This window comes from Myotis lucifugus, unplaced genomic scaffold (assembly GCF_000147115.1).
Source record: "Myotis lucifugus unplaced genomic scaffold, Myoluc2.0 scaffold_43, whole genome shotgun sequence".
NCBI lineage: Eukaryota > Metazoa > Chordata > Mammalia > Chiroptera > Vespertilionidae > Myotis > Myotis lucifugus.
The window spans coordinates 5384958-5411010 of NW_005871091.1; the positions used below are offsets into that span (position 1 = coordinate 5384958).

The following is a 26053-nucleotide window of genomic DNA, read 5'->3' on the forward strand; positions in this document are numbered from 1 at the left end:
CAATCACTGAATCCTGATCTTTCTTACAGTTTGATTGAAACCTTCTGTACAGCTCACACTTTCCAACAATGTCTGGATTACACTGCAAGTACATGTCTCTTTATTGTCTTCTCTCATGTTCCCTTTAACTCTCAACTGTTAGTGGCTTTAATTCTACCAGTTCTTTGATTGCTCCTAACCTCTCAGGGAGAAGGCATTCATTTACTTCTTTGACTGCTGTTTTTAAAGGACATCCAATTCCTTTTTCTCAATAGGAAATTAAAGAAAGAAATATTTACACAGCCCAGCTTTTTTCCAATCAGAAGGAATATTTTTTCCCATCTTTTAAAAATTTCTTCCTGTAACTAGCTCTCTTCAGAAATTTTGGGCATGGTTAGCAGTTTTTATCACAAGCATATGCTTCATGAATATCCGGGCAATGATATGGTAGCTGTGGGATCCTCAACATGTCTCAACACGTGGGACTCACTTTTCTTATCTATTAATGAAGACACAAAGTCATTGAGCTCTAAACCCCTGCCTGGAATTAATCCTCTAGTAAAAACAGAACAGTAAAGGACTGGATAGTCATTCTTCTGGTCCCAGTGGTGAAGGAAGATGTAAATAGATCAACTCTCTGAATGGTACCTGAGCAAGGGGCGTAGAGGCTTAATGTAGTATTGAGGAAAGATGTGGAATTTAGAACTAAATCACCACGAAAAGAGGTTTGACTGTAATTTATTAGCTACATGGCCTTGAGCAAGTTATGTAAGCTCCTGGTAGCTTTTCAGATTTTCTCTTTGTTTGGTATTCTGTGGTTTCTGTACAAAGTATCCAGATGTGGATTTTATTCTGCTTAGGAATGGTTGAACTTTTTGAATCTACATGGATGGTATCTTTCATTTGGTTTTGGAAAATTCTCAGCCATTTAATATTCAAATATTACCTTGGGCAAAATGATATAATCTTTGGGAATGGCTTTCAAATACAACAACAAAGACATAACAAAAAAGAGAAAATGAAAAATTGTGGCAAAATCTTGATAATCATGGAATCAGCTCTGCCACTGTATCTATTATTGTTCAAAAGTTTGCAATGGTCTTTATTATCCATGAAAGAGTGAGATCATGTGGTATTTTTCCTTCATTGACTGGCTTGTTTCACTTAGCATAATGCTCTCCAGTTCCATCCATGCTGTTGCAAATGGTAAGAGTTCCTTCTTTTTAACAGCAGCATAGTATTCCATCGTGTAGATGTACCACAGTTTTCTAATCCATTCATCTACTGATGGGCACTTAGGCTGTTTCCAGATCTTAGCTATGGTGAATTGTGCTGCTATGAACATCTGGGTGCATATATCCTTTCTGATTGGTGTTTCTGGTTTCTTGGGATATATTCCTAGAAGTGGGATCACAGGGTCAAATGGGAGTTCCATTTCCAATTTTTTGAGGAACCTCCATACTGCCTTCCATAGTGGCTGCACCAGTCTGCATTCCCACCAGCAGTGCACAAGTGTCCCTTTTTCTCCACATCCTCTCCAGCACTTGTCGTTTGTTGATTTGTTGATGATGGCCATTCTGACAGGTGTGAGATAGTACCTCATTGTTGTTTTGATTTGCATCTCTCGGATGATTAGTGACTTTGAGCATGTTTTCATATGTCTCTTGGCTTTCTGAATGTCCTCTTTTGAAAGGTGTCTATTTAGATCCTTTGCCCATTTTTTGATTGGATTGTTTATCTTCTTTTTGTTAAGTTGTATGAGTTCCCTATAAATTTTGGAGATTAAGCCCTTATCAGATATGACGTTGGCAAATATGTTTTCCCACGAGGTGGGTTTTCTTGTTGTTTTGTTGATGGTTTCTTTTGCTGTGCAGAAGCTTTTTATTTTGATGTAGTCCCATTTGTTCATTTTCTCTTTAGTTTCAACTGCCCTAGGAGCTGTATCAGTGAAGAAATTGTTTTGGCATACGTCTGAGATTTTGTTGCCTTTGTATTCTTCTAGAATTTTTATGGTTTCCTGTCGTACATTTAAGTCCTTTATCCATTTTGAGTTTATTCTTGTGTATGGTGTAAGTTGGTGGTCTAGTTTCATTTTCTTGCCTATATCTGTCCAATTTTCCCAACACCATTTATTGAAGAGACTATCTTGGCTCCATTGTATGTTCATGCCTCCTTTGTCAAAAATTAATTGAGCATATTGGTTCGGGCTAATTTCTGGACTCTCTATTCTATTCCACTGATCTATATGTCTGTTCTTGTGCCAGTACCAGCAGTTTTGAGAACAGTGGCTTTGTAATACAGCTTGATATCTGGCATTGAGATCCCACCTACTTTGTTCTTTCTCAGGATCGTTGCAGCTATTCGGGGTCTTTTTTTATTCCAGATGAATTTTTGGAGAGTTCATTCTAGATCTTTGAAGAAGGCCATTGGTATTTTAATGGGAAGTGCGTTGAATGTATAGATTGCTTTGGGTAGTATGGACATTTTAATGATGTTGATTCTACCAATCCAAGAACATGGTATGTTCTTCCATCTGTTTATGTCTTCCTCTATCTCTTTTTTCAACGTCCTGTAGTTTTCTGAGTAGAGGTCTTTAACCTCTTTAGTTAAGTTTATTCCTAGGTATCTTAATTTTTTTGGTGCGATGGTAAATGGGATTGTTTTTCTAATCTCTCTTTCTGAAAGTTCACTATTGGTGTATAGAAATGCCTCAGATTTCTTGGGGTTAATTTTGTATCCTGCTACATTGCCAAATTCATGTATTAAGTCTAGTAGCTTTTTGATGGAGTCTCTAGGGTTTTGTATGTATAATATCATGTCATCTGCAAATAAGGACAGTTTTACTTCCTCTTTTCCAATTTGGATGCCTTTTATTTCTTCTTCTTGCCTAATTGCAATGGCTAATACTTCCAGTACTATGTTGAACAGGAGTGGTGAGAGTGGGCATCCCTGTCTTGTTCCTGTTCTTAGGGGAAATGGTGTTAGTTTTTGTCCATTGAGTATGATGTTGGCTGTGGGCCTGTCATATATGGCTTTTATTATGTTGAGGTATGATCCTTCTATTCCCACCTTTCTGAGAGTTTTTATCAAAAATGGGTGTTGGATTTTGTCAAATGCTTTTTCTGCATCAATTGATATGACCATGTGGTTTTTTTCTTTCAATTTGTTTATGTGATGTATCACATTTATTGATTTACGGATGTTGTACCATCCTTGCATCTCTGGGATAAATCCTACTTGGTCATGGTGTATGATCCTTCTGATGTACTGCTGGATCCGATTTGCTAAGATTTTGTTGAGGATTTTGGCATCTATGTTCATGAGGGATATTGGCTTGTAATTCTCTTTCATTGTGATGTCTTTACCTGGTTTTGGTATTAGGGTGATGCTGGCTTCATAGAATGAGCTTGGAAGCGTTCCTTCCTCTTGAATTTTTTGTAGTAGTCTGAGGAGGGTAGGTTTTAGTTCTTCCTTGAATGTTTGGTAAAACTCCCCTGTGAAGCCGTCTGGCCCTGGGCTTTTGTTTGCTGGAAGCTTTCTGATGACTGCTTCAATTTCTTCCATAGTTATTGGCCTATTGAGGTTTTTAGATTCTTCCTGATTGAGTTTTGGAATGTTGTATTTTTCTAGGAATTTGTCCATTTCCTCCAGGTTGTCTAGTTTGTTGGAGTAGAGTTGCCCGTAGTATTGTTTAACAATCATTTGTACTTCTGTGGGGTCTGTTGTTATTTCGCCTCTATCATTTCTGATTTGGTTTATTTGGGACCTCTCTCTTTGCTTCTTGGTGAGCCTGGCTAGGGGTTTGTCAATCTTGTTTATCCTTTCAAAGAACCAGCTCTTGGTTTCATTGATTTTCTGTATTGTTTTTTTGGTCTCTATTTCATTGATTTCTGCTCTAATCTTTATTATCTCCTTCCTTCTGCTCACTCTGGGGTTTTCTTGTTGCTCTCTTTCTAATTCTTTGAGTTGTAGAGTTAGATGATTGACTACCATTTTTTCTTGTTTTTTGAGATAGGCCTGTAGAGCTATAAACTTCCCTCTCAGGACTGCTTTCATTGTGTACCAGAGGTTTTGGATTGTTGTGTTTTCATTGTCATTAGTGTCCAGGATGTTTTTAATTTCTTCTTTGATGTCATCGGTAACCCAATCAATATTTAATAACATGCTATTCAGCTTCCAAGTGTTTGAGTATTTTGGGTTGTTTTTATTGTAGTTTATTTCTAACATTATGCCATCGTGGTCTGAGAAGATGCTTTTTATGATTTCAATCTTCTTGAATTTGTGGAGACTTTGCTTGTGACCCAATATGTGGTCTATTTTTGAATATGTCCCATGAGCACCTGAGAGGAATGTATATTCCGCAGCTGTGGGGTGAAGTGTTCTGAAGATGTCAATTAAGTCCATCTGATCTAGTAAGTCATTTAGGATTGCTGTTTCTTTGCTGATTGTTTGTCTAGCGGATTTATCGAGTGATGTCAGTGGTGTATTAAAGTCCCCTACTATGATTGTATTGTTGTCGATCTCTCCCCTGATATCTTCCAGAAGTTTTCTTATGTATGTGGGTGCTCTGCATTGGGTGCATATATGTTTACCAGGGTTATATCTTCTTGTTGTATTGATCCCTTTAGTATTATGAAGTGGCCTTCCTTATCTCTGGTTATGGCCTTCACTTTGAGATGTATTTTGTCAGATATAAGTATTGCTACCCCAGCTTTCTTTTCCTTTCCAGTTGCGTGAAAGATATTTTTCCATCCCTTCACTTTCAGTCTGTGTGAGTCCCTTCTAATGAGGTGGGTCTCTTGTAGACAGCAGATGTATGGGTCATGTTTTTTTATCCATTCAGCCACTCGATGTCTTTTGTTTGGAGCATTTAGTCCATTTACATTTAAAGTTATTATTGAAAGGTACTTGTTTGTAGCCATTTCTTTTTTTTGTGTGTGTGTGGCTGTTTTCTTTCTGAGCTTGATATTTCTTCTTTTTACACCAGTCCCTTTAGCATTTCTTGCATGGCTGGCTTGGTGGTGATAAACTCCCTTAGCCCTTTTTTGTCTGTGAAGCTTCTTATTTCCCCTTCAATTTTGAATGATAGCCTTGCTGGATAGAGTATTCTTGGATTCAGTCCTTTGCTTTGCATCACTTTGTAGATTTCCGTCCATTCTTTTCTGGCCTGATGTGTTTCTGTTGAGAAATCATTTGATAATCTAATGGGAGATCCCTTGTATGTTACTTTCCGTCTCTCTCTTGCAGCCTGTAAGATTCTCTCTTTATCCTGAACATTTGCCATGGTAATTATGATGTGTCTTGGTGTGGGTCTTTTCGGGTTCACCTTGTTTGGGACTCTCTGGGCTTGTGTGACTTTTTTCTTCCCCACCTCAGGGAAGTTTTCTGATATTATTTCTTCGAATAGGTTTTCTAATCCATGTTCATCTTTCTGTTGTTCTGGCACCCCTATTATTCGTATGTTGTTTCGTTTCATGTTGTCCCAAAGCTCCCTTAGGCTCTCCTCCTGTCTTTTAATTTTTTTCTCCATTTGCAGTACAGTTTGAGTGTGTTTTGCTTCCTTGTCTTCTAATTCACTAATTCGGTCCTCCGCTTCTCCCAGTCTACTGTTGATACTTTCAATGGTGTTTTTTATTGCAGCTATGTCGCTCTTCATTTCTTCTTGGGACTTACTTAAGTTGTTGATTTTTTCATCTGTTTCTTCTAGCTTCTTGCATAAGTAGTTGAGTTTTTCATCTGTTTCTTCTTGCTTCTTGAACATCCGGTGCATGTACTCTAGGAACCTTATTCTGAATTCTATTTCCGTCATGTTGCATATCTCTGTCTCACTTAGCTGCTTTTCTGGCGAGTCCTCCTTTTCTTTCCTTTGGGGGTTTCTTTATCTACCCATGTTTGATCTCACTGACATGACTAGTTGTTGAGTCGTTCAGTGGCTGGACCCTGGGTGGCAGTGGCTGCTCCCTGGGTGGCAGTGGCTCCTCGGGCTTGGTTGCTCCTTGGGCGGTTGTGGTAGCAGCGGCTCCTCTGTTGATAGCAGGGCCTCTGGTGGGTGCTGTTCACAGCTGTGGTGGCTCTTCTGGCTGGTGGAGGGAGGCTTCACACACAGCAACTGTTCCCCAGGCAGAGCATGTGGTGATCAGGAGGCCGCTGTTGCTTTGTGGCAAAATCTTGATAATCATGGAATCTGGGTGACAGGTATATGGGGTTTTTAGTACTATACTCTCTACTTTTTTATTTGTGTTTAAATTTTATAATAAAAAATAAAACTGTGTAAGAGACAAAGCAACCATTCTCTCTCTTTCTCCTCGATCTTCAATGGACTACACATCAGACCTTCCTATCCTACAAGTATCTTAATGCTCATATTTTTCATATATTTATCTCTCATGTGACATTCTTGGTAATTTCTTTGGCTGTATTTTAGTTCATTTATTCTGTATACAATTATATTTAACTAGAGACCCAGTGCACAAAATTTGTGCATGGGAAGGGTCCCTAGCAGCTGCCGGCTTAGGCCTCCCTTCATTCCACGCTGCCCCCTGGTGGTCAACACACATCATAGAGAGCAATCGAACTCCCAGTCGGTTGAACTCCTGAGGGGACACTTTGCATATTAGGCTTTTATATATATAGATTTGTTACTGAGGGCTTAATTTTGGTTATTATAATTTTTATTTATAGACATTCTTATTTTTTAAATTTTACTTTTGTGTGTGTTTTTTATTTGTTTGTTTTCTTTTCATCTTTATTGTTGAAAGTATTACATAGGTCCTCCTTTTTCCCTCTTCCAGCCCACTCCTGTCCCCCCCCTTAATTTTTTCTTATCAAATATGTAAGATTACTTTCTCCAGGTTTTCTTTTAAATACCCTTTCCCATGTATTAAAACAACGACATAGTGGGAATAGCCTGGGTCTCATAATTTTGACATCAGAAGAAATATCTGAACGTCTATTTCTGCTTGTTCTATTATTTTTAAAGGTTCAGGTTCATGGTTCCATGCTTGTGTGCTTGATTATTTTTTTACTGTGTATTGCTCTTATATTTGAAAAATTATAGATGGGACCCTTCAAGGGTCTAGGACAAAGGTGTTTTCCTCTAGAGAGGATATACATTTGATTCTGCCAAGTGCTCAAAGACATTGCCAATTTGGGATCATGTTAAAATAAATTTTAAAATTGCAACTTTTTGGATCAATTAAATTCAATTATGTGAATGTAGACTGTAAATTTGAGTGTAACTTGTTGCAGCTTTTAGTCTTTCCCTCCTGTATCTAGGACTCAGCAACAAGTCAATTTTCTTATAGCTCCTGAAGTGGGGGAGAAGTATAACTCTTTGGTGCCCCAACTTATTTGGGATGAAGGGTTCTCTACTTAGGGAATCAGTCTTGGGCAAGATTGGGCTCTGATTTCCCTTCTCCTTGTCTTGGGAGACCAACAGCACTGCGGAGGTTTGTAGTAAGCAGCCTTAGTGCCTTCTCTTACCTTCCTGGAAAAAGTAATCTCGATCCAATTTTTTCATATGTAAGATGGAGCAAATAAGTGCTATGCAAGATGGAGTTATAAGCGTTAAGCAAGATTTAAAATGCCCTTTGTAGCTCTAGCCAGTTTACTCAGTGGTTAGAGCATCAGCCCTTGGACTGAAGAGTCTTGGGTTTGATTCCAGTCAAGGGAATGTACCTCGGTTGCAGGCTCGATCCTGGTAGGGACTCATGCAGCAGGCAACTAATCAATGTATCTCTCTTACACCAATGTTTCTCTCTATGTCTCTCCCCCTCCCTTCCACTCTCTCTAAAAATCAATGGAAAAATATAGTTGGGTGAGGATTAACAAAAAAAATAAAATAAAATGTCTTTTGTAAATCACAGTATAAACTTACTCTGGAACCCTGGGTCTTTAAGTTTTAGGGAACCTCCTTGAGTTGCATGCATTACTTGGAGGATACGTGTATTTTACTATGTTGTGTCCCATATATTTCATAAGATTTTCAGAGGATCCATTGATTTCCAAAATATGACTAAAATTCAATTGAAAATAGAAATTAGAATTAGAAATCAAACAACTACAGGAAAAGGGCAGCAGATTTTGCTAGTGTTTATTCATTTAAATGTTGCTGAATTTTCAAAATCTCTGCCAGTGACCAAAATAATGATTATTTGCACAATAATATCTTTTTTTTTCTGATTTCTTCTAAACTACACTTCCACATGTGTGATGTTCAAGAGTAAGAGAAAAAAACTTAAATTCCAAATAAGTGCATTAGTTCTAGTTCAAGTTTAATATCTGGTAGAAAGAGCATTTTGTTTCTTTCATAATTTATTCCTTGCAGGTTTCCATTCATGGGTGCACAGGCTCTTAGAAGGTTAGAGCTGGCAGGATTTGCACAGATCATATCACTCACCGCCTTAATTTACATTTAAGGACACTGAGGAAAGGACAAAGATAAATTTATTAGGCTAATAAGTGCAGCCAATATTCCAGAGACTTTCTGCTAATTAAAATGTTTCTTTCCTCTAAAAAAAAAAAAAAAAAAAAAGTAGTCAGCAGAGTCTGGCATGTCCCCCTCGTCTCCTCCCCCCTCCCCACACATACACACATACGTACTTTTCCTCTATAGCATTACTAGCATTATCCTTCAAGGCCCTGATTAAATGTCTTGTCTTCTTTTTATTTTATTTTATTGTCTAAAGTTTTACTTATGTCTCCTTTTCCCCCGACTGACCCTCCTCCCCAAAATGTCTTCTCTTCTGTGAAGCTTTCCTGCCTCAGATGAGATGATCTGTCTGAGAATACACAAAGGCTTCTTGATATGCCAGAATTCCTACTATAACTTTTCATCCTTTTTAACAGAACAAGTCTTTTCAGAATCAGAGTGAAAGAAAAGTCAATGATGGGAAGCTTGAAAATGTGTAAATTGATTTCCAAAGCAGAAAGTTGGCAGTTGTCATTCATTCTTTCATTTAGCAAGTTTTTATTGAGTATCTATCTTCTAATGTGCTAGGTGCTGAGATTGCTATAATGAACAAAAGATATATATGGTTCCCATCCATTTCACCATCTCCACACCATCACTTTTATCACCATTATGTCTCATTTGGGCAGTCCATTTATCGTCTAACTCCATTTATCTCCTGCTTACACTCTGATCTCTCTTTGATCCATTCTTTACCCAATAGCCAGAAGAATCATTTGATCATGTTTAAAATTCCTTTTTCAAATCCCCAGGGGTTTCACTTTTAGAACAGTGATCTGAGGAGCTCTAGGGACCCACTCTGTGGAGTGGGCACTGTGAGGAAAGATTCATTGATGTGAACCCCAAGAAGGAATTTATGTGCTGAGAAGGACTTTCCTTGGTCGACTGAGGACCCAGATTTTATAAATAATAAGAGTCTAGCAGCCATTTTGCTGAGAAGGGCTCCTGGTGTACTGTGTATACTGGGAAGAACCTCAGATTGAATTCTTGACTTCCTGCACTTTGCCCTGCTTATTTATAATCTGAGTCAAGGAAGCCCTGGTTTCATCTTTCAACCAATGGACTGAGACGTACCCCAATCATTCAGGACTGCACAATATACCCTCATTTGCATATGTACTGATCAATCAGAACTACTCTATAATGACCAATTAGAATGCATGATACTGACTAATCAGAACTGATTCAGACCAGTTAGAACTGTATGACTTCAGAAACCTCATTTGCATAAAATTGGACCAATTGGGAGCTTTGTCGGGAACTTTTTCTATAAAAGGTAGCCTCCCCACCCTAGCTGGTTTGGCTCCGTGGATAGAGCATAGGCCTGCGGACCAAAGGGTCCTATTCCCATCAAGGGCATGTGCCTTGGTTTCAGGCTTCTCCCTGGTCAGGGCTTGTGCAGGAGGCAACCAATTGATGTGTTTCTCTCACATCTGTTTCTCTCTGTCTTTCCCTCTCTTCCACTATCCCTAAAAAATCAATGGAAAAATATCCTCTGGCAAGGATTAATACAAAATAAAATAAAATAAAATAATATGAGGGAAATGTAAAAAAAAAAAAATGTAGCCTCCCCTTTGTCTCCGTGTAGCATACTTTTTTGGTTTTGCATTTTACTGTTTTGCAAACTGTTCACCTAACTAAAGTTTTTCCTAGTGGAATTTTTTTTCATTAAAATCTCTGGAAATTGTCCTAAGAAATATGGCAAATGAAGATATCTTTATTAAAGAAAATCTATTATATCTTATAAGAACAGCAAGAATCTGTGGCACAACCTACTCCCTCTCTGCATCCCATCTCAGCTTGATGACACAAGCTCTGATCAGGGAAGGTATTATCAAGAAAATGGAGTTTCTTTTCCTTTCAGCTCCCAGTCAAGGGATATAGGGGAACAGTTGTGGGGAAGGGGAAAAATTCCCCTTTCCATCCTCTGGTTCTTTCGGCTGGTCAAATCAAATCAATATAAAAAGATTGACAAGAGAAAATCAGATTTAATCTTATGTGCATGGGAACACCACATACATGAGAGGTTCAGAGATAGAAAGAGGATTAAGGTATATCATATTCTGAGCTAGGGATGAGGTAGTGAACCTTGGGGGCTTCAAAGGGTCATTGCAGAGTACAAAAACGCAACTGTTTAAAAGTTTGCCCTGCCGTGTAGGTAGGTCAAAAAGAGATTGTTTCTGATAATTTCTTATTACGGGCAAGGCCCCTAATTCAAGTTCAAGGTAATTAAATGGAGGGAAAGAAGTTTCTCTTGAGCCTGAAGCTAAATTTGCCTTTAACTCAAAATAGTCTGCATATCACTGGGGCACATTTTGAGGTGGCTCATTCTGAACCCCCACACAGGCCACCATTTCTTATCCTACAGCTCTGGTGACTGGCTGTGAGGTCAGGGGCTCCATTCTTCCACCCAGGTCCCGCATATCGATGGAGGCTCTCCAAGGCATGGCAGGCCAAGAACCCTGGGGACCAGATAACTCTTGCTCCAGTTTGCTTACAGGGTGGTTTCAAAGAGATTTTAGGTATGCATAGGATACAGGATTCTGGAACTCAAGTTCTCTAATTGAGAGTATAGATACGTAAAGCCAACCTGGAAAAAGTATGGTTGCTGTTGGTGGATTGAAGGGTTTGTTTGCCTACACACATCAAAGCCCAATGAGACACGAACAGGAGTTTGCAGCCAAGAAAGTAAGGATTTATTAATTAAGAAGATGACTCCATGCCCAGAGTCACAGGTGAGCTAATGCTCAAAGACCTGGCTCCCCAATGGCTTCCAGGGATGAGTTATATAGGGGGAAAAACTCATAAATCATGGTGACTAAAGGGGTTAGGGTTGTGGTCTCTACTGGTTGGTTAGTGCCTCTGGTTTTGATATCAGCCATGGATGTAAAGGGGCCATATACTAAACCTGACTAGCTCAGGGAAGGCCTGTGTGGCAGCCTTGCAAACTCAGAGGCCTAATGTAGCTACAAAGGATGGTCTGAAATTAAAACTTTTTAAAGTAAAAAGCAGTTTATGGTGAGTAGTCATGTCCTAGGATGGTATCTTCCCTGACAAAGGTCAATCTGTACCTTAACTGAGCCTGTCCATTGTCTTTTTGCATCTATATAAAATATCATTGGAATGTCAGAGTAATTTTCTTTTTTCTGACCCCTCAAAGCACAGGCACTGCTCTGGGGCGACCACAAATCCCCTTGCTGTAGGAAGTTAGACAAGAGCCGAGTAAGGACGATGGGCCAGGTACAGAAGGTCACAAGTATGGAAAGCCTAGCAGTGGACAGTCAATTGTAGGGTGGGATCTTACCCCCAGGGTGACTTTTCCTCCCCCAGCATATCACTGGTCTTGAGGTTTGGTCCCCCTGACCTTTCCTCCCTACAGATAACATGGCTGGCGTCAGGACCAGTTGGCATTGAATAATGTACCCCCTACTCTGGTGCCAGCTAATCAATCAGTAGAGACCACAACTCTGAATGGACACACCTGGAAGGCTACTGAATATTCTATTGAGATCTTCCCCTGGGACCTCCCCTAAAATCTCCGCCCTTAAACTCCTAGGTCCAAGGACCCAGTGTGCTCTCCCTCCAGGGAGCATGCCTGTGCCTTTCCCTCCCCTCCCCTCTCCATTACCTTTGCCCTCCCCTTCCCCAGGCACCTTACCATTCGCTTCCTCACTCCCCAGCTCCAAGGGCCCTTCCTTTAACTCCATAACTTGTTTGCTAAGCCTATTTCTTCTAGGAATTACTTTTTCTACCTTTGTAATTTACCCAATACATGTTCTTTTACAGTTTGGGTCTGGACTTTGAATTCTTTCCTAACCAGAACCTAGATACCAAGGTTGCTGAACCCAGGTTTGGTCTGACTCCACCAGTTAGACACTTAGTGCCGTTCCTGCTGCTTACAGCACCCTCATTGTTATTGAGTTAATTGTTGACTGTTAATTATCCTGCACCCACCTAAGTAAAAGAAATTTGTCTATCATTTTACTTTTTATCCAATCCCAGAGGTTTCCCTGCTTTGCTTTCTCCCGCCTTCCGAATCTATCACCAATGGTTTTCATGTAAACCTCTTCTGATTGAAATGTATAAAACAAGGTGCAAAACTGCCATTCTCTGGAGCCTTATCTCAATCCGTTGTCTGCTTCCCAGTATCGTTTCGATTTCCTGGGCATGGAGCTAAAGCACAACTGAGGCCAAGATAGTGTCTTTAGTTTGATTGAAAACTTTCTGTTTCTGTAGTCAGTAGACCCTTTTTCCTAAGACTACTGGATACTGACCAGAACTGAAAGGTTAGCATGGTGGTACTCAGGCAGGCTAAATAGCCACCTCATATGGTGGATAAAGAAAAATTGAATTTATTTAAGGAAAGGGGATAGAGATGAGATATTTAAAGGGAAGGGCTGCATAGCACCGAGCCAAGAGGACATTGGGTCAGTGATGGAGGCACCCAGGAACTGGAGTTTGATTCCTATGTGCAGTTACTGGAAGGAAGCTCTTGTCCTCAGTGGGTCTGGGAGCTGAATCGGTGGGCTTGGAATTCAGATGGAATGCAGAAGTTCAATCAGGTGTCTTTAGGACAGTTTCAATTCCTTATATGGTCTCATTTCTTGGGTCCAGCACGTTTTTTCCTCGTCTTTGTTATCCTGTGGTGGGAAACTTACAAATGGCTGTTAAGGATTATATTGCCCTATAGTCCTAACAAGAACCTCATTGTCCTGATTAATGATTAAGCAAGGGAGAGGGAGATGGGTGAGTCAGAGTGCTGGGTGAGGCCAGTTTGAGTCAAAGGGGGGGAAAAATGAAAATAAAAGGTCAGTGCAGTTTCATTACTTCTGGAGAACCATCCCTTCTTCACTCCCAGGACTGAGATTCCAGAGGAGCAAATTATCTCCATTGTTGCTATCGGCCTCCCAGCTTCAGTTTTGCCTTACCCCAGCCTATCAAAGGCCTGGAATGTTCTTCCCTACACCCATCCAGCTGGTGAATTCTGCTCATAGTGCATGACAGTCCTTCTCTGAGCCCCACCCTGCAGTAGAGGTGTGTCCCAGCTCCTAGGGATTCTTTTGTAATAAGCTGGTCCCAAGGAGAAAACAATTTCTAAGAGTTAATGAAAAGCTTCCTTTGTGTCTCCTACTTTAATTTGATGCTCTCAGCTTGAATCCCACAGGAGGGTTGTGTGGAGAATTCTGAGGGTGAGGGAGTGTTCTTTCTCTTATTTCTCAAAGGTCAGGCTGCAAGCCTTAGTCATGCTAATGGAGATCTAACCTTTCATGGAATCTGAGTTTTTCAGCTCAAGGGATTTTTTCTGAAATCTTCCAAATAAGGCCTTTGTTTCCAAAGCACAATGATAATTACTGTCACAGTCAGAATTTTAACTCAAGTCTTTGATGCCCAGTGCTTTTTCTACCCACAACACTCATATAGTATCTGGCGATGTAGGTGGCTCTTCAGCACCAACTACCTACATAGTAGTGGCATAATTGTTGTTGAATGGATAAACGAATAACAGCTATTCTACTGCCCAATTCTTCCTTTCCCCCCTAGAATAGTAGAGAGTAAAGAAAGCAAATAGACAGAATGCGTTCTGGGTTCTCAGGCAGTATTATCAGCATGAATGAATGACCTTTGGGATCTCTGCCACTCAAGTCATTCAATCAAGTGGAAATTGAATCTCTGAAGAACTATTGTCCATTCTTAGCACAATCCCTGAAGGATACAAAATCCTAGAATCCAGCTGGTAGAAAAGACTTAAGTCTGATCTGTTATGTAACCAATATCATATATGAAGGTGGAAGGTCAGATTCATTTCCAAGATAAGGTGACTTTTCATGGCTACCCCATGTATCTGCTTAGAAACAGAAGGCTCCCAGGCAGTGCTAGGGTGTGTTTGTTGAAAGTTGATAATTAAGTTCATTGCTGCTGTGATTACTCAAGGGGCGTAGCTTCATTCTTTCAAAGTCCTGGAAGCAGGACTCTAGAGGACATCTGTTGTTTTCTGCTGCAATGCAAAAATTCATCTTCCTCCTAAAACAGTGGTTCTCAATCTTCCTAATGCCGCGACCCTTTAATACAGTTCCTCATATTGTGGTGACCCCCAATTTCATTGTTACAAATTGAACATAATTAAAGCATAGTGATTAATCATAAAAACAATATGTAATTATATATGTGTTTTCCGATGGTCTTAGGTGACCCCTGTGAAAGGGTCGTTCGACCCCCAAAGAGGTCGCGACCCACAGGTTGAGAACCGCTGTCCTAGAAGAACTCTGCTTTACCTCTAGGAAGCTCCCTCCTACATTCTCCACCTCTGTGGCTTGGGCAAGGCTGAGCAACAGAAGAGACCTGGACTTCACACACTCACTCACTGCGAGTTGGTTTCCGAGGGTCAATGAGCCATAATGAAGGATCTTTGTAAGACACATACGACAGAGATTCTCATTCTTTACCCCAGTGGTTACCAACCTTCTTTTTGGCCATGCCCCACCTAAGCATCTCTGAAATCCTGATGGCCCTCCTGTGACATACAATTCTTAATATTCAAAAACTGAACTCCTCGTCACGTGGAGGAAGCCTAAAAGGCCGTTAACTTGGTCTAAACAAGCTTCCAAAGAACATGGCATCCATGAAAGAAAAAAATAAATGAACGAAAGGACAGTTGAAGTACTGAGGAAGAAATCACTAAGAAATAATAATAATATTAAGTGATATGAAAAAATAGCAAATAAAGTTTCAAAGCATAGAGAACTGAAATGCATAAATATGTCACAATATATATTTAGTGTATATGAGGCCACTAGAACCATAAGAAATGCAAAAAATTAAGTTAATAACTCATTCTCAAATTGCCCCCCTTAAAAAATAAATGTGCCCCACGTTGGGAATCACTGTTTTACCCTGAAGGTAGACTTGAGAGTTTATAGGGACTTGGCCTCTTGCTGCTATATTGCTAACACATACACCCCAAGGCTGAAACAAGCATAGTAGAGCCAGAGCCAAGAGATGGGAGGAAACTAGATCCAGATGACTTCAAATGAAGCCTGAATCTGTGGTAGGCAGTTAGGCAGACGTGAGCAGAGCGAGGATGGTGGGCCAGGTAAAGAAGGTCACCAGGGTAGAGAGCCCCAGGTGCCTACCAATGGGCAAAACTGAGAAAACAAGGACCTTGTTTTCCCCTAGCACATTGCTGGTCATTTGGTTTAGACCCCCTGACCTTTCATATCACTGGTCATGCGGTTTGGACCCTCCCCTGACTTTTCCTTCCCTGGCATGTTACTGCTAGTCATGCAGTAGACCCCCTTGGAGGAGGAACAAGGGTCCGAAGAGTGACCTTATGCGACTCCCATGCAGGTCCCTGCACACCACACCCTTAAGTATTAACCTCCAAAGATTATGTCTAGGCCTCAGTTGTGTTTTAGCTCCAGGCCCAGAAAAGCAAGCAGCAAAACCAGACAAGGGATGCCATGGCTGACATCAGGACCAGCTGCATTGACTTATGACCCCCTGCCCTGGCATCAAGCAATCAATGGAGACCATGGCCTTTAAAGGATATACCTATTTTTAAAAAAATACATTTTATTGATTTTTTTTTTTTTTAGAGAGAGAATAGAGAGTTAGAAACATTGATGAGAAAGAAACATCGATCAGCCGCCTCCTGCACACCTCCTACTGGGGATGTGCCCGCAACCAAGGTACATGCCCTTGACCAGAATCAAACCTGGGACCCTTCAGTCCACAGTCTGACGCTCTATCCACTGAGCCAAACTGGTAAAGGATATACCTAGAAAGCTGATGAATATTCTATTGAGATCCTTCCCTGGGACCACCTCTAAAATCCCTACTCATAAAAGCCCTTCGGATGGAGGACCCAGTGTTCTCTCCCTCTTGGGAGCATGTGGGTGCCCCCCCCAGGCATGATTCCTTTACATTTCTCCCTCCTAAGCTCCAAGGGCCCCTTCTTTTGCCTCTGTAACTTGTTTCCTGAGCCCATTTCTTCTACGACTCACTTCTCCTGCCTCCATGACTTTCTAAATAAACTTTCTCTTATAGCTTGATGTTACTGAACTGAGGTTTAGTTTGACTCCAAAGGTCTAACACCTGGTGCCATTTTTGCCACCAACAAATCCACTTGCCCAAAGCCAGCATTAGGTCTAAGGATTATGACATGACCCCTTGGTATTCCTTTTTGCTCAAGGCAGGTTTAGGTTGTGTTTTTCTGCCACTTGTAGGCAAGGGAGTCCTAATTTGTGTAAGAACATTTCCCATCTTGCTTCTCTTTTGGTGTTCTCACCTGAACAGTCTTCTACTGTACAGACAGTAGACACCCAGGCAACAGGAAGACAAGCTGGTTCACTGTGATCTTCCCTGATTTTTCTCCAATCTCCACCCTACCATCATTAGCATGATACTTTTAAAACATAACTTGCCATAAGAAACAAGTGTTTTATCTAAGACAGTGATTCCCAAAGTGGGCGCTACCGCCCCCTGGTCGGCGCTGCAGCGATCCAGGGGGGCGGTGATGGCCACAGGTGCATTTGGGGGTGATGAGTAACTGCTATTAAAATTAAAAAAAAATTAATTTCCAGGGGCTGAGTAATATTTTTTCTGGAAAGGGGGCGGTAAGCCAAATAAGTTTGGGAACCACTGATCTAAGATCATATAGCTTAGAGGTGGTGTAGCTAAAGCTTAAAATTTAAAATCAGGTCATTCTAGTCCCATTCCAAGCACACACTAGCCACATGTGGGTGGTGACTGACATATTGGACAGTGCAGATATAAAACATTCCATTATTACAGCAAGTTCTGATGGACAGCATGCTTTAGAGACAGGTTTTCTTCTTTGTCCAAAGTCACTAGGGTCAGAAAGCCTGATAGAATCTTTCCTCTTTTCAAATGGCACCTGAGGCCAATAGATGGATGCCCAGTAGATGGAGGATGAGCCATTCAGTCATCTATTCCATACTTTCTAAACACTTAAATGGGAGTGATAGGTTCTCTACTTATCTCTGGGATGTGTAGATCTGAAACATACTGCTTAGTGAGGGATGATTAATCTGTTGTTATATCAAGCATCTTGAAGTTATTACATGAATAAATATTGATTAAACATGCATCTCTCTACCCTACTCTGCTCTACTTTATGCATATAGATTTCTTAGAATATGATGTTTCATTTTCAGGCTGGTGATTCATTAAGAATACACTTCTTAATGACATTTTCACAGATCATCATTCTCCAAGCAGGAACTATCTTCCTAGCTCTGAGCCCATTTCCCTTTTAGATTAAAACTACCAGTGGAAAAAACATCTAATCACTTCAATTCAAACAGGAAGTAAAGGTCTCCAATTGAAAATTGGTAGCAGATATTAAAATTGGGGAATGATAACTCTGGTATAAAATAAAACCTTTATTGGACAGAATATACAAATGAAAGATTGCATTGTCACCTAGATACCACAAGTGGGTTATTCTCCCAGAGAAAAAAAAAAAAAGCTAGCTTTGATTTCTTGTATGTTAAATGGAAAAAAAAAAGGAGAAGAAGAATGGATAATACACAGGACCCAGGGTGACCATTTCTTTTTGGTTTGACATAAATAATTTATATTTGCAAACATTCCCCATTCACTTATGTGAAATAATTAGGGGGAAAAAATAACACAAAATCACAACATTGGAAAAGGAGGGGTCAGTTTTTAGCCCCAGTGCTCCCTCATTGGATGGGTAATTTGGTATCAGAAGGTAGCCATGGTGACCATAAAAGTTACTCATGTGACTAACGATGCAACTAATGATGCCCACAATTACTTAATTGCAGGCATGCTTAACTGCTTTTGCCATATTTGGAGAGTGCTTATGGCTAATTGTGGCTGCAAGTGGGTAACTACAGGTGCAATCAGATTTGCTGACAGCAGGAGAATAAACCGTCCCTTCTGAAACGGGGAGGACTGAAATTAGTTCTTTTCAAACCAGAGGGGATGGAACAGCCTCCAGCATGAAAACAAACACAAGTCATGTGATATTTAAGCAGAGGAAAGTTCTGCTTATTAGCTGCCTTCAAGGCAGAGTCCAGCCCCATCTGTGCACCTTCCCCCTTTCCCTGAGGTTCTCCCACTGGATTCCTGCTACTACCCTACCAAGGGAGGGCTTTTACTTTACATGGAATAGGTACTTAAAATATTTCTTTATGATTTTTAGAGACAGAGGAAGAGAGGGGGAAAGAGAGAGAGAAACACTGATGCGAGAGTGAGATATCCATTTGCTGCCTTCTGCCCACTACCGGGGATGGGGTACCCAGTCCCGGGCATGTGCCCTGACTGGGAATCAAACCAGCGACCCTTTGGTGCACAACCCCCAACCAACTGAACCACATAGGCCAGGGTGGCACTATTTTTTAATGTTACATTGTCTGCATGGTCATTTACAAATACCTTTTACATGTGGCTCAATATCTATGCATGCATATGAACTCAGGCTTATATGTTAGAGTGGTTAGTTTTAAAGGTCTCTCATCAGGAATTAACACTCCAAAGATGGCTAGATAATACTAAAAATAGTCTTATCAAAATCTTACTGGAAGGTTTTAAATTCATATAAGGAATGTTAGAAATATTTTTGAATAGGTAAAAATAAGTGATGGTCCCAGACATGAGCCCCACTGCTCTTGCATGGATGGGTATATAGCTCCAGCAAGTTCAGTGGTCAGGCTTTTTGTACAGTGTTTGGGGTCTAGCGTTCCCTTGGTCCTGTGTATTTCTCCTTCATGAAGGCTGTGATTGACTCTATAAAAGGCTGCTGGTCCTATCACCATTCTGTGTCTACCTTCGGACTATTATGCTTACATTACTTGTATTGCCTAAGAGAATGGGTCCCCAAGGCCACAAGAATCAATTGTAAGATTGTTCTTGTACCTGCTGGTTAGTAAACATTTGTGGCTTTGGCAGAATTTGGTCTAAGACCTCACTTGGTGTAGAGGTTGTAATGTAGAGGATGTGGGCTACCACCCACATGTAAGCACCAAAGGCGACTGATGTCTACCCAAAGAGTTCTTTGAGTGAACAACCTACTTAGTTTGGGTCAGTTCAGAACATTTGATTTATTTTTATATAGCTCAGGCTTATATTTCCAAAACAAATGAAATAAAAAACAAGGCTATATGTAGTTATAAATAATAAAATAAAAAACAAGGACATAAAAGAAACATGTAGTTTTAGGAGACACTAAATGCAGAGGTATGGACACATTTTCTAGGAACAGGAAACCACCTTCTACCAAGGGAGGAAATGTACATGACTCCCTTCACCCCCTCTTGCCTGGCATCTGGATCTCCTAGGCCCTCCTAGGCTCTGCCTTTCTCCAAATGTTGTGTATGATCTTTTCCCTGCCTTGTGAGAGACTAGGTTAATCACTCAAATTCCCCCATATTGCACAAACAGTATCAAATAGCCATTATGTGTGCTGGACACTGTTCTGGGCAGCGTGGTGACTCAGTGGGATGAGTTGACAGGCTCCTTGGCCCTGTGCTCTGTTAACCATCCACTCTTCTGGTTTGGGCCTTATCCACAGCCAAATGGCAGACCTGTGAGGACGGACAAGCAATAAAACAGAGAAAATGTTGGCCACCAGGACTCTCTTAGGGAGAGCTTTCTATTTGATGAGAAGAAATACATCGAAATGACAATTGGAGTGGAAGGTGAAGTCCCAAGGGCCTTCTCCATCAAGAATATACGTCTGCTAACCTGCTTTGCATGAGACAAGGGGAGGAATAGTATTGCTCCTAAGAGAGGGCACAAAAGGGGGGAGGGCAGGGAGGTGGAGGGAAGAAAGCACAACCACAATGCAATTCCAGATTGATGTCCGCTGCACGATGCCACCCTTCGTGGTGTGCCACAACCTTTTGCAGCGGGGGTTCGGGATATGAAGAATGGGCCGACGCACAAATGAAAACACTAGACAAGAAATATGAATTTAGAAGGCATGGGGGCCAGGTGGAGACCTCTCTCTTGGAGAGACACACTGAAACCTGGCCTTATCCGCTTTTTATTCAATTTTAGATACACATCTTGCCCTCAGTAAAGCACGGCAAACAGGTAGCAGACAGACTGTCTCTAAGGTCAATAGAGATCAGTAAAGATCAGTAGGGTTCAGTAAACATTTACTTTGAGGCTATTAGGTCAGGAAATTGCTTTGAGCCACCGCTATCTCAACAGAACAATGGTGCTTGGCATTAGTCCTGCTAACGCCCAAGGACTATCGGCCTTCAGTGTTCCTTGGTGCACCCTTATGACAGTATTGGGAAAGCGGTGCTTCCCGCAGTAGTGATGCACAAATCTTTGGTAAAATATACCAAATGAATGGGATGTTTAGTTTGCATGATTATCTTGTGGAGATTGATGAAGAGGTTGAGTTTGGTTATCTAGACTAAAGCTGAATGCTACCTCTCTCTTTTTTTGTTTAAGACAGTCTACTTTCTCTCTCTCTCTCTCTCTCTCTCTCTCTCTCTCTCTCTCTCTCTCACACACACACACACACACACACACACTCATTGCCCTCTCCTCCCCACACCCCCTCATTGTGATAGAGAGGAGCACTGGGTAGAGTTAGGGAAAGGAGAATTACTCTATCACACTGTTAAATTACAGGCTGGGGAAACTAGTGGGCTTGAAGAAATGGGCATGGTGCCCAGGGCTTGGGCAGCCATGAGTCAGAGGATCATTAGACAATGGAAATCAACAATTTATAAAGTTATCAAATGGACCTGTGATTTTACTCAGGCCAGCGTCCTTTCGGTGGTAGGCAATTTGGCCTATGGGTGAGAAGCATAAAGAGGGTAGGTTCTGGAATCAGACACAGGTGTTATGGGCTGGCTAGTAATGGCCATAGGGCAGGAAGCTGGATCCCAAATATCAAGTGTCAGTCTTGTTGCATCCTGCTCCCTCCACTCTGGACCTCACCCTGATCCTATTTAGAGCTGATAAACCAGAGCTTGCTCACAAGCAGAACACATCCTCCGGTCCAAAACACACCCCCTGCTGAAACAGACTTCATGTGCCTCTTGGTCATGTCCTGAAGGTAGCACATTTCCCTAATGGGTTTTGTTGTTGTTTTGTATTGTACTTTTACCTTTTTATTGTGGAGAATTCTAAACATACACAAAAGTAGACAAAATAGTTTAAGAGCTCCAGGTGTCCATCATCAACTCATGATGAAGCCTGTTTACCTACCTTTACCTCCTGTGTTCTTTTTAAAGAATAGCCCAAAAATTATATAACTTCACCACTAATATTTAATTATGTATCATTAAAAGATACAGATTCTTTTTCCACTATCACATGACTCATATAATTAACAATATCATATTATTCTTAATATTCAGTCTGTATTCAAATTTCTTTTCTCATAAACTCAGTTTTTAAATTGTTTGTATGAATTAAGATAGAAAGTATCTTCATTATTTAAATAAGATTCACACATTGCAATTAGTTAATATATCTTTTAGGACTCTTTTAATCTATGGGTTTCTCTTTTATTTATTAAAAAAATCTGCTTGTTTATTCTGTAGAGTTTCCCAGAGTCTGGATTTTTCATTCATCCCTGTGGTGGCATTTAATATGTTACTCTGTCCTCTGTATAGCTTGATCAAACTCAAGTTCAGTTTTTTAGCCTTGGAAAGTGGGGTTGTGTTCTTCCATCAGGAGGCGTCTAATGGTTGTCTGGTCGTCTCTCTCCTGCTTGTTTTCCCTCCTTCTTTACATCCTTCTTTCCTTTCCATATCTCATCTTCCTGATTCCTGGCAGGGGAGCCAGAGGTTGGGTGTATGGAGTGAGGAACTGCCTCTTCCTGGGTTATTGCCCCACCTTATCCCCTTGCTTCCTGTCTATGCTGTCAACATGGCTTTTTATTCCTTTGGGGGCATCACGGTGCCGCTAAATCTCCTCCCAGGGATGGGTGAACAGACATGCTGAGAAAACTTTGGAGAATAACATTTCACTGCCTTTGCTCTTCTATACTAAGGAGTGCTAAGTTTGAGCCCTGCCTGACTTTTTAGTAATTTAGATAGCAACCAGCTATCAGGCAGGAGAAGCACTACTAGTAGCTAAAGTACTTCCTTCCTGACCCATGTGGAATGGGAATGTAATTTCCAAATACAATTTGGTGCCCAGAGTTCAAATTTAATGCTTGAAATCTGAAGTCACAGCTGTATCACAAAAGAATGTTCTCTAGACCTCCTAGAACAGTGGTTCTCAACCTTGGCTGCACATTAGAATCACCTGGGAATCTTTAAAATACTGATTTCTGGGCCTCATCCCCCTGTCCTAGAACATGATCATCAAGGGACTGCCATATATAAAGGATTTTGTTTAACCATTTATTGCCCACACTAATATGGAAAACCTTGTCCAAGTTCCAGGCTATTTTGTTGATTAGAAGTTTAGGGCGGGGGGAGAGGGGGGAATGTTATCAGTCATCACAGCCAGCATTTCTACAAAATAACATTTGTTAGATTCAGCAGCATTTATGGAGTACCTGTTTTTATCTGACCCCAATTTCTTCATCTTAATTCTACCTTGTTGGATCCTAAGTGTTGCAGATTCTGTTGTTGGTTCACCCGTATCCCTCTGGCCTCCTCTGAGTTCACATGCAGCTGGAGTAGGATAGTCCATGGGCACACTAGCAGGTTCCTACCTCACATGCCCGGTATTCCCTGCTTCTCTTCCTGAGGGTTTTCTCCTGTTCTACAAGAAATTACCAGATCTCTTACAGCATTGTGAAGGTGCTGGTTATTTAAGGCTCCCAGAGGCATCTCTCAACCACTGAGATGAGAGTCAATGGATAAATACCAGAGCTTCCCCATCCCTCAGCAGGAGAATTCCGAGATGTGTTCTCTGTAGTCCTCCAGAGAGTTCTTAGCAGAATTGATTCATAGTGGACTTCCCTGCACATTGATTTATTGACTTTTCTCCTTTCACAGTCTCACTTCCTTCACTGTCTCACTTGAACTTCCAGTAATACCTTCCAAATAAGCCACTATACCCAATTCCTTGTGTTGGGGGTGGGGGGTGGGGAGGGCTGCTTTTGGTGGTGGTGGAGGGGTGGGGGGATGGGACAGAGGGGAGGGAGAGGGGATCTAAGATAGGAAATGATTTTGTAAGCTACCTCAAAATCTTTGAAACAAGTGAGTGTAAATAATTAAACAAATTAAATATTAAGTGCCGAGTATATTCATATGTTCATTATCTCTAATCCTACGAGTTGATAGCCCCATTTTTCAGATGGTAAAACTTAGAATAAAAGACATGAAAAGAATTGCTCAAGATAATATAACCAGTAAGAACTGAGATGCAAGTCCATAATTGCCATCAACATTTTTTTTGGCCTCTTGTTCTCCATTTTCTTTCAGATGAAAGATTTTCTCTAATAGCCAGTAGTAGATTTCTGAATTGTTCTGTTTGCTTATCTATATTTTGAATGGGGAGAATTTCTTGCCAGTTGAACTTCAAGTTGTAAGTAAAAAAGCCTATCTTGATGTCTCCTAGCAACAATTTATGAAACACTTTAAAGCAATTATTCTTCTCAAGCACGTTTCCAAATGTTGAAGCATATTCATTCACTTCGATCATTAAAATTCCCAAGAACATTCATTGTGGAGCCCGTAGTTCTGGTAATTATAAGCTTGTCAACAGGTTGCTTAGTGAGCTGAGAGAGAAGACAGACCACATTCCCCTCAAGGAGCTGAGCCCTTTGTTTCCAGTCCAGCAGAGCAGGGCAGACCCACTCTTCTCCAAAGAAGTCTTAATTGACTTGTGAAGTATGGGGGTGGGGGGATATTTAAACCCAAGATAGCCATCTGTATAATGTCAAGCCCATGGCAACATTGAATACTGAAGGCCTAAGTCCCCCAAGCAGGCCGCTTTCTGCTCCTCCTCCTCTGAACCCAACCCGAAGCCAGCCCTGCCTGGATGTGAATAATCAAAGCCAGGCAGGAGACCCGTCTCCTCCCTTAAAAATGCAGTTCTGCCCTAAATTGGCTGCCAATTTGTGCTTTTTTCCTTTGTCTTTTTATAAGAATTCTCTTTTATTTTTATCCTCTGTAAAATGTTTTAGTATACATTTTACAGAGGAAGAAACAGTTTGGAAGAGGATCTGGATAGCTGGTGGTCACACTATTGGCTTAGCAAACTGAAATGCCAATTGGGCAAGTTAGAGAGTTGTCCGAATGAGCTGTAGTGGGGGAGGCAAAGACCTGACTCTTAATCCACTGGTGAGAACATCACAACCAGGATGGTGACTTTGGGCCCAAGTTAACACCCTTGGAAAGTTTTAGAAGAGGGGAAGATTGGATTTCTTGCTCATCTGGGCAATAACTCTAAAAAATGTTTTTTGAACCCTTTTAGAATGACAGAAGAGTTACTGTATGCCCATATACCCTTTATCTAGCTTTACCTAATGCCAACATCTTACATAACAATGGTACACTTATCAAAGTTAAGAATCTGTTGTACATTAGGTGTCCTTGTGGAGGGAAATTGTATGAACCCCAGGCTGATGAAGCTGGATGTGTGCACAAACACACACACGTATATATACATATCATACACACACACACAACATATAGGTACACACAACACATACACACGACATACATAAAACATACAACACAGAGATAGAGATACATGATGTACAAATAGACACACAAAACACACATGCATGCATATACACACAGAGAGAAATATAGACACACATACTATACGCATGCTGTCTCCCAGAATTAGGGGCTCATGTTATACACACTGAGACTGTTGCTTGATGAAACTTGATTTAGTTGATGGAGGCAGTAAGGAGCTGAGAGAGAACTAAAGAACCCTGCTAATGAAAAATCAGGGGAAGTAGGAAGACTGATCCTCTTCTACCTGGAAATTGTTATTTCTTTGTGGAGATGGGGCTGCTGTCTATCATTGCAATAGTTCGGGTTGCAAAATCTGACCCACCTAGCAGGTTGAGGGAGACTGGTTTAAATAAGCGCCTATGTAAATTCTTCAATGCCCCCCCGCCCCCCCCCCACACACACACACACAGGGAGGGGGAGGTATGGCACTCTAGATTGTCTGGATCTTGAGGTGAGGGTGGGGCCAAAAATAGAACTGTCTTCTCAAGTTCTGGATGAAGAATAAGAGAATTAAGGGAGAGGGTGGAGGCTGACATCTGCCCCAAACCTGTTATGAGAGCATCATAGGCCTGAAATGGGTATCATTCACTGAATTATAGAGACGGGTGTGCCTTAGATACGTAGGAAAGTAGGAAAAGCAAAGACCAAGTGGACCAGACGTGTAGAATGGTACTTGGGACAAACCACAGGGATAATGGTCTACTTCTTTGCCTGATTCTGTGTGGAGTTGTGTGGATAGGTGTATCACTTAAAGGAATTAGAGATATATGGATTAAAGGGACTTGATAGTTAGGTTAGTGAGCATATTAATTATTTATTGCTAATTATTTATCCTGAGGTGTGGGCAGGGCCAAAAACAGGACTGTCTACCCTGAGACTTAGGGTAAAGTTCTGGATGGAGAATAAGAGGATCATGGGAGAGGAGACTGTCCAAAAAGAGTGTATT

General features: G+C 41.0%; 1 long non-coding RNA gene across 1 annotated transcript in view; it reads left to right on the forward strand.

Annotated features, from left to right (window-relative positions):
* LOC111825856 overlaps positions 1-23997 on the forward strand; it is a 40739-nt gene extending 16742 nt beyond the window's left edge. The window contains exon 3 of the long non-coding RNA XR_002829057.1: positions 23842-23997. This is a non-coding gene — a long non-coding RNA (uncharacterized LOC111825856). The remainder of the gene's footprint in view (positions 1-23841) is intronic.
* The last annotated feature ends 2056 nt before the right edge of the window (positions 23998-26053 follow it).